Below are 16,744 nucleotides of genomic sequence, written 5' to 3'. Positions count from 1 at the left end.
ACCAGAGAACTGTCCTTTAGAACCCTTTAGCACCTGTTAAAAGAGGAGATTAAGAAGGGAGAAGAGGGACTTCCCTGGTGGTCCAGTGGTTAAGACAATGCACTTCCAATGCAGGGGGTGCAGGTTCGATCCCTGCTCAGGGAACTAAGATCCCACATGCCACATGGTGTGGCAAAAACAAAAAAAAAAAAAAGAAGGGAGAAGAAAAAGATGGAATAAGATACCCAAAGGGAGAGAGAGACTGACAGAAATAAAGGGAATAGTGCTCAGTTATGGATAGAGGAAAAGAGATACAGAGAGAGAGAGAGAGAGAGAGAGAGAGAGCCCAAAAACATAGAATAAAACACACTGCAAACAGATCAATGAGCAGGAGATATCCAAAAAGAGACAAGAACCACAGACAAAGACCTAAATGAATCAATTAAACTGAAATTTAAAGAGAGAGACTCTTCAAATGCATAGAGGTGGTTGTAATTTTGTTTGTGCCACAGAAGACTCTAAAGCCTTCTTACATTTTTGTAACCATGAGAAGTTTAGATCTCTGGTGTAAAGAAAAATGTACAAGACTGGAAGAAAAAAAAGTCTGCAACAAGCCCCAGTGTAGATTTCAGGAGCTCCCCAAACCTCTTAGTTTTTAGTTTTCTAAGCTACAAAATGAAGACAAACTATATGTTCAGTAAGTTTCCTTCCAGCTCAAAGATTTCGTCAAGATATGGAAAACTTAATAGGCAACAAGGATATACTGTACAGCATGGGGAAAAAGCCATTATTTTGTAATAACTCTAAATGGAGTATAATGTATAAAAATATTGAATAACTACGTTGTATACCTGAAACTAATATAGTATTGTAAATCAACTGCATTTCAATCTTAAAAAGATATGGGAAACTTGGCATTTGTCAAGTGAGTTAAAGGCTTTTTCTAAATTAAGGGCTTATCCTATGAATAAGGCTGTGAGTCAGGAAATCCTTATCCAAAAACTACACTTTTCCATGGAAAAGTGAAAAGATGCCAAGATGTACGGATACTTAGTAAGCGCTCATCTGTAGGGGAAATAGTTTATGGGAGAGAACAAACCGTACTATTCCAGAATGATGGGAACAGATCTTAGTTTTAAAACTTTCCCGGGACTTCCCTGGTGGCACAATGATTAAGAATCCGTCTGCCAATGCAGGGAACGTGGGTTTGAGCCCTGGTCCGGGAAGATCCCACAAGCCGTGGAGCAACTAAGCCCGTGCGCCACAACTACTGAGCCTGCGCTCTAGAGCCCATGCTCCACAACAAGAGAAGCCACCTCAATGAGAAGCCCATGCACCGCAACAAAGAGTAGCCCCCGCTCACCGCAACTAGAGAAAGCCCGCACGCAGCAACGAAGACCCAACACAGCCAAAAATAAATAAATAAATGTATTAAAAAAAAAAAAAAAAAGCAAGGTAGAACTTTCCCTATAAAAGGCTTTGATTAAATCACTTAAATTTGTTTTAATCACATGAACTAAAAAATTGTATAAAATATTACTTATATTTCTTCAAACTGAATTTTCTTCTGCAGCTAAGGTATTCGTCGTTTAATTTTCCCTTTTATTTCTACTTTTGTTTTTTTCTAATCTTACTGAACAATGCAAGAAAGACCTGAACACCACAGACACCCAAAATAAGGTTGCTGAACAAAGCAGTGAATCTGCCTCCTACGTACACATGCACATGGACATACACATGAGCTGTCGCAACCTAAAAATATAAAATATAACATAGTAGGGACCCACTTGGAGGCATGCCCACCCTAGGAATAAACGCCGGAATCCCATTCCCTGGGTTTTGGACAGTTTCTCTTCCGAGCAGCGCTGCTAATTAGTGCTAAAGATACTCAAGGCTCAAATAGTCAAATACATGTCACATATACATATATATACAACTAGCTAATAAACATCACCTTATAAAATTAAGTAGAAAAGAAATGTCCCTCCCCCTGTACTCACACATCTCAGGCTCAGTACACTTTCGCTGGTTTCTCTTTTCAACCAAAGGTGCCCTTGATGTTTATTTTAACTTGGCTCACTTGGATTAAAGTGTGGCAGAGAAGGCACTTAGGGTGAACATGCAGTTTAAGATATTCTTTGCACTCTACTAGAAATGCAGGTTCTTTCTCACAGAAATACTTAAACCTTCACACAGCCAGCATCTCATCTTGCAGTATGCATATAGACAATAACCTTCATAGCACTCCATAAGTCCCCATCCCATTCTGTGGTCCTTCACTCCTGTTTCAGAGAAAACTGAAAGTAATGGAGGTGAAATCTACCAACTGCCTCTATTCCACCAAAAATATTTACAGCCACATCTATCCTTACAACTCCATCCTACCTACCTCCTCTCCTTCAGAAGGTGAACCCTCTATCCATATTGGTATAGTCTTTCAATTGTACCTCCCTCTCTTGAATTTTAAATCTCTGCCTCTCTACTGGCTCTTTCTGTTCAGGTGATAGCATGTTCAAATTTCCTCCCATACTGTAAATCAGTGTGGTTCTCAAAGTGTGGGCTAAGAATCGTTGTGGGAAGTCTCTGAGGCCCTTTCAGAGAGGCCACAAGGGTCTTTCCTTTACCAACTACGTATCTGTCTAAGGCCAGATTTTTCTTATTTACTTCAGCCAATAAGATTTTTCTTATTTACTTCAACATACTGCAACAGATTGGATGAGGAAGCAGATATGAGAATCCAACTGCTTTTTAGTAAGTCAAACGTTAGAGAGATGTGTAAAAATGAAAAACAGAACCACTTTTTTCACTAAACTTTTTTGTTTTGAAAAAATTCTTTTTCATGAAACTATACGTTAAGAAATATTTCTTTAATTAATTAATTTATTTGTGGCTGCGTTGGGTCTTTGTTGCAGCACGCAGGCTTTCTCTAGTTGTATCAAGTGGGGGCTTCTCATTGCGGTGGCTTCTCTTGTTGCACAGCACGGTCTCTAGGTGTGCGGGCTTCAGTTGTTGTGGCACTCGGGCTCAGTAGTTGTGGCACATGGGCTTAGTTGCTCCGCGGCATGTGGGATCTTCCCGGACCAGGGCTCGAACCCATGTCCCCTGCATTGGCAGGCAGATTCTTAACCACTGCGCCACCAGGGAAGTCCCTATTGTTATTTTTAAATGAATCAATAGGTAAATATTTTTTAGATTTCTGTGTTATTATGTAATATGGTAAATATTAACCCACAGAAGCAAAAGCTCTTGGGGGTCCTCAATGACTTTTCAAGACTAGAAAGAGGTCCTGAGAGTGAAAGGTTTAAGAACTGCTGCTATAAATAAATAATTTTCTCAATCCTGCTACTCACTCAAGATGCTACTCTTTCTCTTTCCTTGCCTTTGCCACTAACAGGGAGTCAACCATTCCCTGTTCCCATTTCCTCAGCTCCGATTATCTTCTTAATCCATTAGAATGCAACTTCTGCTTCCTATCACTCCACCAAAACTATTCTCACCAAGGTCACCAGTGACTTCCTTTTCTAAGCATTTTTATCATATTCTTTTATGATTACAAAAGTAATGCATGATCATTGCAGGACATTCAGAAAATGTAAATAAGCAAAAACAAACAAAAAAGAGCAATAAAAAAAAATCACCCCTGATCAGAGTGGAAGAAGGGAGGCAGGAGCTAAGAAATTCAGGCAGCCTGCAGAAGCTGGAAAAGATCAGGAAACTAAGGAAGAAGTTAAATAACATGATGAGGACCATATGGCTAGAAAGTCACATATGAAAGCATAAGCAGGGGCTTTTGATGCTAAACTACATGTTCGTTCTTCTGTGTTCTGCTGCCACTGTATGGTTAAGAATTCTCCAGTTTTTCTACCCAGTCAGCTACAAACTATCTCTTCGGAGAGATTTGAAGAATGAGAATGACATCCCGCATTGCTGCTTTAAAGATGGAGGAAGGAGTGCAACAGTGAAGGAATGCAGGCAGCCTCCAGAAGCTGAAATTGACACTTGCTGACAGCCAGCAAGGAAACAGGACCTGAATTCAGAAAACAACCAGAATGAGGTTAAAAGTAGATTCTTCCCTTTAAAATAAATCACCCTTAATACTACTACTCAGAGACAACCACTATTAGAAATCTGTCCCTTCAGAGTTCTCAATGCACTGTGTTATATATAAAAATGGTATTAGAGAATATATATTGTTTGATTGTGTGTTTTACATATTATTTTGAAACCAGTTTTTTAAATGATGTGGTCACTGGTTACCTCCTAAGGGCGAAATCCTAAGGTTTCTTATCAATCTTTAGTCTCCTTGGCCTCCCTGCATCATTTGGTATCGCCAACCATTCGGCCCTTCTGGATTCTCTTTCACTGCTTTCTGTGCAGCATTCTCTCTTGGTTCCCCTCTGACCTCTTTGTCCACTCCTTCTCTGTCCCTTTCACTCCCTCTATATGAGCCCACTACTTCTAAAGCTTTAACTGTCCCCTAAATGTAGAGGAATTCCAAGTCTCTATTTCTAAGTCAGTCCTATTTTCTCCTGGGCTCCAGACCCAAATTTCCAGCATTCCACTGGTCAACTCCAACTCTACATTTCACAAATTCTTCAAACCCAACATATCAAAACTAATTTTTTTATATCCTTCTCCCAATCTACTTCTTATTCTAGAATTCCTCATCTCAGTTGGTGGCTCCACTTTGCCTAAAACAGAAACCTGAAACTCAAGGTCCATTCCACGCTTTCCCTCAACCACACTAAACAATGTGTTTTCAAGTACAGTAGTAAGTAGTATCTCCCAATGTCTCTAGAGACTCTGACTTCCTCACTCATGCCACTACTATTGCTCTCATGGTATATTCATCGTCTAACCAGCCCCCTCTCTCCAGTCCCCTCTTCCTCAAACCCAACCTGAATACCCAACCATACAACTCCATCCTTCTATGGATCCCCATTGCATAAAGGGCCCCTTCACTGTCTGGTTTCAACTCATCTCTCCAAGCTCTTCTCTCAAGCTCCACACATGTACATATTCTGTACTCCAACCACACCAAGCCACTCGTAGTTCCCCAAATACTCCATGCCCTTTGATACACTTTGTGTTTGAGAATACTATTCCCCTTCTCCGTTCAACATACCCCTCATTTTTAAAGACCCAACGCAAATACCACCTCTCTTGTGAAGCCTTCCACAAATCCTCCAAAGACAGTTAGTTGCTCCCTCATCTCTCCTCATAGGACTTGGCACTTCTGTCATAGCTCTTATTACACCATACTGGAGTGGCCCACTACATGTCTATGGTCATGTCAAGGGCTGAGATCTTGTCTTAATCACCCATGTATCTCTACCCTTACCTACTTTGGATGGATTGTTGGATGGATTACTAAATATATATTAAGAAAATTTACTTTGTAGTCTTCCTACTTGGTTTACCACCCTATGAAGAAGCTATAAATCAAGCAGATATACTGCCAAGCGTCAGCACTCACTCACCTGTGTTCACAGAAGTAACATCTGTGGTGCAAAGAAAGCTAATCCCCAGCAAACTACCACAGTTAAAAACACCATAAGCGGGCTTCCCTGGTGGCACAGTGGTTAAGGATCTGCCTGCCAATGCAGGGGACACGGGTTCGAGCCCTGGTCCGGGAAGATCCCACATGCCGCGGAGCAACTAAGCCCGTGCGCCACAACTACTGAGCCTGCGCTCTAGAGCCCGCGAGCCACAACTAGTGAGTGCACGTGCCACAACTACTGAAGCCTGTGCGCCTAGAGCCCGTGCTCCGCAGCAAGAGAAGCCACCGCCGTGAGAATCCCGCACACCGCAATGAAGAGCAGCCCCCGTTCGACGCAACTAGAGAAAAGCCCGCACAGCAACGAAGACCCAACGCAGCCAAAAATAAATAAATAAATTTATTTAAAAAACAACGACAACACCATAAGCAACCTTAAGACTAGTATAGGAATGTTTTCCCAGACTACCTGTTAAATGAGCTCTTGCTAAAGCCTCTTCTGAAATTTATTTTCCATCTTAGACTTTGGACCCTGACACTTCCATTCACGAAATACAATGGAAATTGAATAATGCAGACAGAAAAACAGAAAGCACTATTCAATGGGAAAAACTTTGGCTTTGTTTTCTGACCTTAGGCAAGTTACCGAAACTCTCTGAACCTGTTTTCTCATCTGTGAGATAAAGAAAGATCTAACTTTATAAGATTTTTCAAAATTTAGAGATAATACTAATAAAGAATGGAGTACAGTCCTCATCAATAAGGCAATTCCTCATTAATTTGAGAAAATTGGTCATTTGAAAATGTGTATATATATTGGAGAGTACTTGCAATTCACCTAAATAAAGGTCATTTATTTCAGACTCCTCTATCAAAGAATAAATTCAATATGGAATTGAATCTAAGGGGAAAAAAACATGTTCATGACCAGAATGTTGTCTTAAGACCAAGACTTGAACACCAGCTAGGCTTAATCCTTCAGTAATTAATAACTCTCATCCCTTCCACACACACACAAAAATAACTGGTAAAATATCCGACTCTTAAACCAAGAATATATTACCCAAGGACAAGAAAAATCCAAATATTATGCTTGATCATTTATGAAGGTTACACAAACCCGTCTGTTTAATGAGTGTTGCCTGCAGCTGTGCCCTGAGAAATGAGCCCCAAACTTTGGGTTATCTCAGAATTTCTGGAATTCTCTGAAGTCTATTTCAGGTTTACTCTCAGACCACAAAATTATACAGAGCCCATCTACAGATTTCAACTGGCTGTGTAGCAGCCTTCTAAGTTAGCTAATTTCTGTCACCACACATGGCTATCTATGGGTAATTAAGAGGTTAACATAACAAAAGTGGAGAGTGTACACTTGTGGTGAGAACCTGTACAAAGGGTGACCTTTGAGCCTCCCACCTGTCGCTGCCCATTCTGGCCACACACCAGTTTTCTTTGTGAATTATGAAAAAGTGCTTCAGGGCCTCAGCAAAGGTAGCCAGCTGTCCTGAAATGCTCAAATTTCCCAACTGCAAGGGGATAGGAAACTGCAGTGTGAGTTGTTAATAAGTATGAACTAACACAAATTATGTCAGTATATAAGTTTAAAGACTCCTCAGAAACAATCCAGAAAATGGGACTTCAGAAGAAAGACTGTACTAAATTTGTCTATTCAAACTCTTCTGTCTTTTTCACAATAGCAATAGGATTTTCACACACGTACACACACACACACACACACACACACACACACACACAACTCTTTTAAAATGAACAATTACATTTGACTAAAAGAAGGCATTGATAAAAACAAGTTCAGGGGTCAATAAATGTATTATTAACTTTAGACAAAACTCAAGTTGACTAGGGGCAGGGTTTGGAGGATAAAAACATGAAAGTGTTTTCCCGAAATAGCCTCTCTAAAGATCACCTATAGAGGAAAGAACATGTTTCTGTTTTCCCACTTCTGGATCCAAGCTCTAATATGAACATATTTGTGCAATTTATGCACATAATAGTATTTAATAGCAGCAAATGCACACACCTGCTGATTTTCCTCCATTTGAAAGGAGGAATGTAAAGGTCAACCAGATGATTTCCCCTTCCGCAGTGGAACTAGACAGAATGCAGTTCAATTCCCCGGCTACCATTTACTAGCTATGTGATTCTAGGAAGTTATTTAACCTCTCTGTGCCTCAGTTTTCTCATAAAAATGGGGTTGATAAAAGAACTGACCTCATGGCTTTGTTATGAAGATCATATGAATCAGTACAGAAAATGCACTGAGCGATGTACATAGTAAGCTATTGTTATTACCATTCCATTATTTAAGCTTTAAAAGACTGTGGTACATCGTGAAGTAACTAGCATGTAACTCTAATTTATCTGACAAGGGTTAGAGTTTACTATCAGTTCACCGAGCTCTCCTTTACAGAAGGAGAGCTTTACTCTCTCCTTTACAGAAGTAAAAAAGGAGTGATGTTTTACAAGTAATCAAAAAAAAAAAACTATAAATGGAGTATAACCTTTAAAAATTACGAATCACTATATCGTATACCTGTAACTTATATAATATTATACATCAACTATACTTCAATAAAAATAAATAAATAAATAAATAAATAAAGTACAGCTAAGGAAAAAAATTAGCAAAAAAAATTCCCAGTCCCAAGCCCTCAACCCAGGTCACATTTATATCTTAAAGCCTTCTGAGTAAAAATTATCCACATATATATAGATGAAAGATGGCTGCAAATTCTTTACTGCTTCTCTCATGGTGAGAGAATTTCTATGTCCCCTCCCCTTGAATCTGGGAAAGCTCTGTGACTGCTTTTACCAACAAAATACAGTAGAAGTTATGCCAATTTTCTGACCCAGGCATTAAAAGTCTGGTAGCTTCCACTTTCTGTCTCTTGGAATGCTCACTCTTGAGACACTGTCTTTGGGAATCCATCCACTGTGCTGTGAGAAGCCCAAACCACATAGAGAGACCATGTGTAGGCACTTCAGATGACAGCCCTAGCTCAGCTTCTAGCTGACAGCGTCAAATGCCAGCCATCCTTGCCCACATGCCTAACATGTGAGTGAAGCAGCCATCTTGGAAGTGGATTGTCACATCCTAGCGACCCAAGCTGGTGCCACGTGGATCACAGATGAATCACCTAGCCAAGCCCTTCCTGAACTGCTGATACACAAAACTGTGAGCAAAATAAAATGATTTTTTTTTAAGCCACTCAGTTTTGAGGCGATTTGTCACTCCACAATAGATAATCAGCAAACCTAACTATAATCATCCTCTCTCTGACACTGAACTGGATAAATGGAGCCAAAATTTAAGCTCTGCCTTATTTTCCTCTTTCTTACAGAGCACACTTGACCAGGGATAAGTGTCCTACACAAGTAAGATACAAAATGAAAACCAAAGTTGCTATTACAAAATTATTATCAGTGCTTCAGATATTGTTCTGAAGAAAACTATTTAGAGGGCTGATGGGAGAAAGGTCCAGGATAGGGGTAGTATGAATGTGCAGTGACCCAGCTATGATGCTTCCAGAGTCAACAAGCAGTTATCCTGCTAAAGTTGGAAAGAGCAAGACACCTTCCAAAGGCAACAAGGAGGAAAGAAAGATGGTGGCTGTTAAGGGTAATATGTCATCACTGGATCAATCAAGGTGACAGCATCCTCTCACGACCATGAATTTATTGTAAAGAAAGTGTGTGCATATGCGTGTGTGTGTGTGTGTGTGTGTGTGTGTGTGTGTGTGTGTGTGAGAGAGAGAGAGAGAGAGAGAATATGTATTAAACAATAAAAGTCACATTGTATGGTCCAGGTTGACTGGCTGAAAATAAAACCAATGAAGGCAATTTTAGAGCTATGCCTTTGTTCATGCTACAAAAAATATGTATTATTTTACTGTGTATTAGGTTTATGCCGCAATATTGCTGCATAACAAACAAACCAAAATTTCAGTGGCTTACAACAATAGTTTCCTTTTCTTATTCATGGCTCTGAGGGTAAGCTGGGCTGTTTCTGCAGCTGCAGACTGACTTCAGGCTGCAGGTGGAGGCCAGGTCAGCTCCACATGTCTCCTCATTCTGTTTTCCCTTTCTCTGCATCTCCTCTCCTCAACTGAAAGTGCACCAAGGCTCAATCTCTGATGTGCCCACCACATCTTTGATCTACCCTTGGAAGGCAGCCCCAATCTTGCCTGTTCTGCAAGTAATACCCACCACATGGACTCACCAAAGGCTGAGGCTAGAGATTACCTCAGGAAGTGCTAATCTAACACCTGCGCCTGCAGATGAGAAGACAGAGGTCCAGACAGGCAAAGTCATCCACCCAAGGTCCCACAGTGAGCTCCTGGCCTCCTGAGTTCCCAGTTCATGAAGTTTTTCACGCATCACCTTAGTCTCGTCATACCAAGCAACTAAGAATACTGGAGAACAGATATTGAGTGCTTAGTGACTCTGGCACTGTTCTAAGTGCTTTAGGTATGCTAATCCATCCTACAAATGAAGAGAGGAGGTACAGAAGCAATGCCCAGAGGCACACAGCTGTAAGTGGTAGAGCTAGAACCTAAACCCTGGGTGGTCTGACATCAAGCCCCATGCTTTACCACCACTCTACACTGCTTTTGTAAAGCATTGTGTAACACCTCTTTGTGCCAGGCATTGTTCTAGACACCAAGGATACAATGGAGAATAAGACACAGACTACATCTTCCAGGAGCTTTCATTCTTGTGGAAGAGATGGAGCATAAGTAGATAAACAACAGATACATTTATTCAACAAACACTTATCAACTATTCTATTAGTTTCCTAGGGCTGCCATAAGAAAGTAGCACACTGGGCTTTCCTGGTGGCGCAGTGGTTAAGAATCCGCCTGCCAATGCAGGGGACACGGGTTCGAGCCCTGGCCCGGGAAGATCCCACATGCCGTGGAGCAACTAAGCCCGTGCGTCACAACTACTGAGCCTGCGCTCTAGAGCCCGCGCGCCACAACTACTGAAGCCTGCGCACCTAGAGCCCGTGCTCCACAACAAAATAAGCCACCGCAATGAGAAGCCCGGGCACCACAACAAAGAGTAGCCCCCACTGGCCGCAACTGAAGAAAGGCCACGCACAGCAATGAAGACCCGACACGGCCAAAAAAAAAAAAAAAAAAAAAAAGTAGCACAAACTGAGTGGCTTAAAACAACAGAAATTTACTCTCCCACGGTTCTAAAGGCTAGAAGTATGAAATCAAGATATCAGCAGGGCCACCCTCCTTCACAGGCCCTGGGTAAGATTCTTCCTTTCCTCTTCCTAGTTTCTGATGGTGGCTGCAGCTCCTTCTGTTGTCACATGGCCTTTTCCTCCTTTTATAAGGACACCAGTCATATTGGATTAGGGCTCACCCTATGACCTCATCTTATCTTGATTACATCTGCAAAGAGCTTATTTCCAAATAAGGTCACATTCACAGCTACAGAGGGTTAGGACTTCAGCAGATCTTATTGAGGGACACAACTCAACACATAACAAGTATCTATCATATGCCAGGCACTGTTCTAGGCACTGCGGATACTGCAGCAAATAAAATTTTAAAACTCCCTACCTTGTGGACCATATATTCTGGGAATAGGCAAGAAGCAATAAATATGATAAATAAATAAATGCCATAGAATGTTTAAAAGGAATTGGCCAGTGCAAAGCCACTAGCTGTGGCAAGAGCGGGCGTGGCTTGATCAAGGAATAGCAAGGAGACCAATTACAGGAATTAAAGTAAGTGAGAGGGAAGACATTAGGTGATACAGTCAAAGGTCACAGGGGGCGAGATCATGAGGGTCTTGTAGGCCATTTGCAAATACTTTGGGTTTTACTCTGAGAGTAACGGAGACCCACATGCTCTGACTTCTCTTTTCCTCTGGCTGGTGTTTTGAGAAAACGCTGTTGCGAGGAGAGTAAGGGTGGAACGAAGAGAGCAGTGCAGAGGCTACCAGGGCCATCCTAGTGACAGGTGGCTCAGCCCAGGGAGCTAAGAGTGGAGGAGCGAGAAGTGGCCAGATTCTGGATATAGCTTGAAGGCAGATAAAGCAATTTCAGGCAGTTACAAGCACTATAGGGAAAACACAAATAAAGTAGTGGGAAAGACAGAACTGAGAGGATGCTTCCGTACACTGAGTGGTTAGAGGAGGCCTCTCCAAAGAGGTCATACCTGAGCTGAGACCGAATGATGAGAAGGAGCTCCAGGGAAAAACATTCCAGCAAAGGAATAGGCCCCAAGATGAGAATGAGCTTAGAATATTAGGGGGACAAAAAATAAAGGCAAAATAGTGAGGTGCAGTGAACAAGGAAGACAGCGCTTGAAGATGAGCTCAGAGAGGTAGGTGGACCACAGTGAGGAGTTGAGAATTTATTCTAATTGCAATGGGAAGCAGTAGCAGGATTTGAAGCAGGGAAACCGTATGATCTGATATGCTCTTTTAAAAGACCATTCTTCAAACTCATAGAGACAGAAAGTAGAACAGAGGTAACCAGGGGCTGCGGGTAGGAGGGAATGGGGAGTTATTGTTTAAAAGGGGCAGGTTTCAGTTGGGGGTGATGAAAAAGTTCTGAAGAGGGATAGTGGTGATGGGTTGTACAACAATGTGAATGTACTTAATGCCACTGAACTGTATACTTAAAATGTATTAAAATAGTATAATTTATGTTATGCATATTTTACCACAGTAGAGAATATATTTGGTGTAATATTTTTTTTAAAAAAGATCATTTTTAAAAAATTATTTTCTTAACACCTTTATTGGAGTATAATTGCTTTACAATGCTGTGTTAGTTTCTGCTGTATAACAATCAGAAAAAGATCATCCTGAGTGCCAAGTAGAACATGAACTGTTAGGGAGAAGAAAGGAAGCAGGCAGAGAAGTAGAAACCACCCCTGCTGCTGAATTCTGTGCATTAACGGTCTCTTCCCTCCCTTTCCTCCCTCTTCATTATAATAGTCAGATATAATTTTACAAAGGCCTTTCTGCCTACCCACGTCCAGATGTTTCAATGAAAATTTTAAGATGTCGAAGTGCCGAAGTCTCAGTAAGTTAGGAAGCAGTCGCCTAACTTCTGCCTACAGCTGATCAACATGGAAATGGTTTTGAATTCCCAAGACTCCAGAGAAAGAAAGTCCACAGCTGCCTTCAGGAACCCACTCCAGAGTCTACCAGCCTCCGCTGTGAGGAAACATGTTCAGTGTATCTTAACTAAATCCCTCTGATTACACTTTAAGTCCGGGTCCTCTTATTCTAGTCTCCTTGAGTTGAAAGACAGCTGGTTTCCATCCTTTGCAAAATAAGGCTATGCTTAGAGATTTCTGTTAAGTCCTCTTCTTCAGGCTAAACAATCTCAATTAATTTCAGCTTTTCTTGTATAAAATCTCTCTCTAAATCTCCACATTCCCATTTAAATTGTTCATAACTGCATACAGTCCTCTCTGAAGAATAGGAAGAATGAAAATATATAAGACTGGGGTAAAGGTAACTTAATTATAAAGAATTATGGAGTGCCAGCACGAATTTCAAATTTTTACGGTTTCATCAACACTATTAACAGCTATTTTTTTGAAGCTACCACCTGTTTAAGTTAATTAACAAATACACAGAAGTTATGAATTTCAGATGATCAAAGATAATTGCACTACACAATTCACCAGATACTGTTTATCTTCCAGAACCAAAAAAATATGGGGAAAACAGACCAAATGGTAAATGCCACCAACTTCACCTGTGTAACAACGGTTAAATATTCCATTTCAGTGGCAAATGAAGAAACACCTATATAACAATGATCAAATTACAAAGAGCAATGGAAATTAGCCCTGAGTTGCTAAATTCGAGCAGATTCATATGACAGAGAATGTGTAATGTCACACCAATGAGTCTTTGTAAGGCACACAATTACAATTGAAATTGAAATTTAGATGTGTTATTGCTAGCTTATTTTTTTAAATCCTCAGGCTCGATATTAACTGATTTTCCTGAACTTTTTACAGTGTTTCTCTTACGTTCTTTTCCCGTACTAGACCACGTGTATGTGAATGGAGCAGCCGTTCTCAAACTTTTTGGTTTCAAGACCCCTGACACTCTTACAAATTACTGAGAATTCCAAAGAGCTTTTGTTTATATGGGTTATATCTATTGATATTTACCATATTAGAAATGAAAACTGAGAAATTTTAAATTATTTATCAATTCATTTAATGGGAATTCCCTGGTGGTCCAGTGGTTAGGACTCGGCACTTTCACTGTGGTAGCCAGGGTTCGATCCCTAGTCAGGGAACTAAGATCTCGCAAGCCACGCAGCGTGGCCAAAAAAACCCCCAAAAACAATAGACTCATTACATGTTAATATAAATAACATTTTGTGAAAAAATAGTTATATTTTCCAAAACAAAACATAGTGAAACAAGTGGCATTGTTTTATATTTTTCCAAGTCTCTTTAACGTCTGATTTTAATAGGAGACAACGGTTTCATGTATCTGCTTCTGCATCCGGTTTGTTGCAATATCATGCATCATCATACAGCCCCTGGAAACCTCCACCCTACACTCAAGATAAAATGAGAATTAAAAAAGCAAATAGTTTCTTAATATTATTATGAACATAGTTTTTATCTTGTATATCCCCTGAAGAGGTCTTGTGAACCCTCTGGGTCCCTGGACCACATTTTGGGAACCACTGTTAGTAGAGGTTGTAGGAACTGAAAGTATTTCTAGGAAACTGAAATTACTAAGGACAATGCCTATAGGATTCTGGGTATCATGGAGATCAAATGGAAAGTAAACTATATACCTCTTCATGAAATACCCTGTGCTTTAAACCATACTAATCATATCAAATTCAGAGGCAATAAAGCTTAAATAAGATGGCCCCTGATAACCAAGTGTTACTCAAGCATTATCTTCATTTCACCTTGACAGTTAGCTTCCACTGGATTAAAGAGAAAGCATTCTGTCTCTTAGGGCATACAATCTGACTCACAGACTTCCTTCAGCCTATTATTCTTGTTGTTTTTCTCTCCTTCCTTGTTTCTAGAAGCCCAAACACAAATGGCCGCAAGGTATGGAAGGCTCCATTTGAGACAGACCATTTAAGCAGATTTTATTCAGTCCTAGGGAAATTTACATAACTTTTCCGGCCCCGAAACCAAAATCCTGCCTGCTCAGAGAAGGCTACAAATGTTATGTAAATATCTACGTATATCAGAGTATAGAACAAACTATACTATCTCCTATAACCCTAAAATAATAATTAATTCAAGACTCAATGTTTACTTGAGTATTTGTTTGAGAAAATGGGAAAATATATATGTGAGCTCTTATTTTACCCTTTTCTCTTTTACTCCTTCATACTGATCTATTAGGAGAAATGTGTGTGCTGGAGGTGGGCAGTATATTAATTCCTGGAAAGATAAGAAAAGAAAAAAAATGCCATTAATCCCACTTCTACTCATTAAAAAAAGGTAGTTATTTGGCTCTTGGGAAGTATTTTATTTATCCATTTCTGACTGTACACCAAAAAAATTCAAACAAAAAATAGCTTAATTGGCCCAATCCAGGGACTAAATCTCTGTGAACAAAGCCATATTCTTGTTGGGGGATGGCAGAACAATTTGCACAAAATTAAATTGGAATATACGCTTATATCTGTATCTTTCGAAAGCCCTTTGTAACTGGAAGGAGAAAACTGGTTGGCCCTATCTTAGAGTGGAACATGTATTATAACCAAACATGGTTTATAAATACAAAAGCAACAAATGGCTTTTTTTTTTTTTTTAAACAAAAGGAGCCCTAGGGCTTTGCCTTTGGATAAGATACCACTAGGGACATTTTTTTAAAAATTCAGTAAAATACTCAAATAGCAAGTGTCAAGGTATTGTATATCCACCCAGTTGGTAAAATAAGTCAGTTAATTTGGCAGGTGAGTATTAAGTAATCATACTGTCAGAATCGGGTGAGTATCACAGGGAGAAAGACAAAGACTGAACAAAGGAGGAAAAATAAAATAAGTAGCAGATTATCAAATAAGTAAATAAAAATGAGAACTTCTCAATGCTCTACTGTATCCCCCATAAACCAGTTCAACTCATTCCCTCCTGCTTGGGAGTCAGGAAAGCAATGTGGGTGTGAGGAAACTACCACAGGACTGCTTGTGAACTGTGCTGTTGAGAGGGATTTTCAAAGGTTTCAGGGAAGAAACGCCGGGTTCCTTTAAGAATTAAAAGCTGGTCTCTGGCAAGCAAGGAGTTGCAGAACGGCAAAGAAGCCTGGTTCTCCATACATTAGCTTTTCTCCTGAAGGAGAGAGCTGAATTAGGAGCATAGCTGCCAGGAAAAGCCTGAATAGAGACCATTTAAGCAGATTTTATTCAGGCCCAGGGAAATTCACATAACTTGGTCTTTTCTCACTTTTTAAAACAGAAAACGTATGTGTAAGTGCACTGAAACCTCCCCCACCCTGGGAGGCAAGGAGGGAGCCTTATTTATCTGTGAAACTTGTAGTGCTTGGCCCAAGGCTGGGCACATAGTAGGCCCTCAATACATGTTTGTGGAATCAAAAGAAAAGATAATGTCTCTTAGACACTACCCACTTTTAGTTGTTACCATTCTTTTCTGTTCTGCAAGAAACAGTGATTTCAGGCCCTTTCTGAGGTTGATGCCAAGTTCGGTTCATAAAAACGGCTGGAGGGCACGAATAGAACTATAAGGTCGAACTGAAAGAGATAGTTGAGGATAACACGATAAACCTCTTATTTTACAGATAAGGAATCTGAGGCCCAAAGAGGTTAACAGATTCGCCTACGGTGCCCTAACTAGTTAATGGCAGAGCCAAGAATAACCCAGACTCCTAATCTTCCCATGTAGCATCAAGTAGAGCTGAGATAATGAACCTGGATGCATGAATGGGCTTTAAGAAGTCCAAAACCCTGCCCAATAATGTATATGTAAAGTTCCATGTGCATTGTATCTGTAGGTGAAATGGTCCAAAGCTGACACTTGATTTTCAAAGAGGTGTGTGACCCTCAAAACTGTTAAGAACCCTAATCTCAAAGGGAGAGTCATTAGGGAGTGACAGGGAGCCATTGCTCCTATGTTGTGAGGAGCTGAGATCAGAATTTTGATGACAAACTCCTGAGACCTTAAGCAGGCAGAAGCAACAAGCTACAACAAGACTTGTGAAAGCTCATGCCTTCCAGTGAGTGAGAGTGCTCCTTAATGCAAAATAAGAACATTCAAAGGT

General features: G+C 40.3%; 1 non-coding gene and 1 pseudogene across 1 annotated transcript; both read left to right on the top strand.

Moving 5' to 3' along the window:
• LOC137756246 (small ribosomal subunit protein eS21 pseudogene) overlaps positions 1-16,744 on the top strand; it is a 137,682-nt pseudogene that overhangs the window by 78,009 nt on the left and 42,929 nt on the right.
• Positions 72-144, top strand: TRNAG-UCC (transfer RNA glycine (anticodon UCC)). Its single transcript has one exon. It is a non-coding gene; the product is annotated as a tRNA-Gly (tRNA).

Source organism: Eschrichtius robustus, chromosome X (genome assembly GCF_028021215.1).
Source record: "Eschrichtius robustus isolate mEscRob2 chromosome X, mEscRob2.pri, whole genome shotgun sequence".
Classification (NCBI taxonomy): Eukaryota; Metazoa; Chordata; class Mammalia; order Artiodactyla; family Eschrichtiidae; genus Eschrichtius; species Eschrichtius robustus.
Note: the sequence above shows the minus strand (reverse complement) of the source record. Positions and strands in the feature narration are given on the sequence as shown.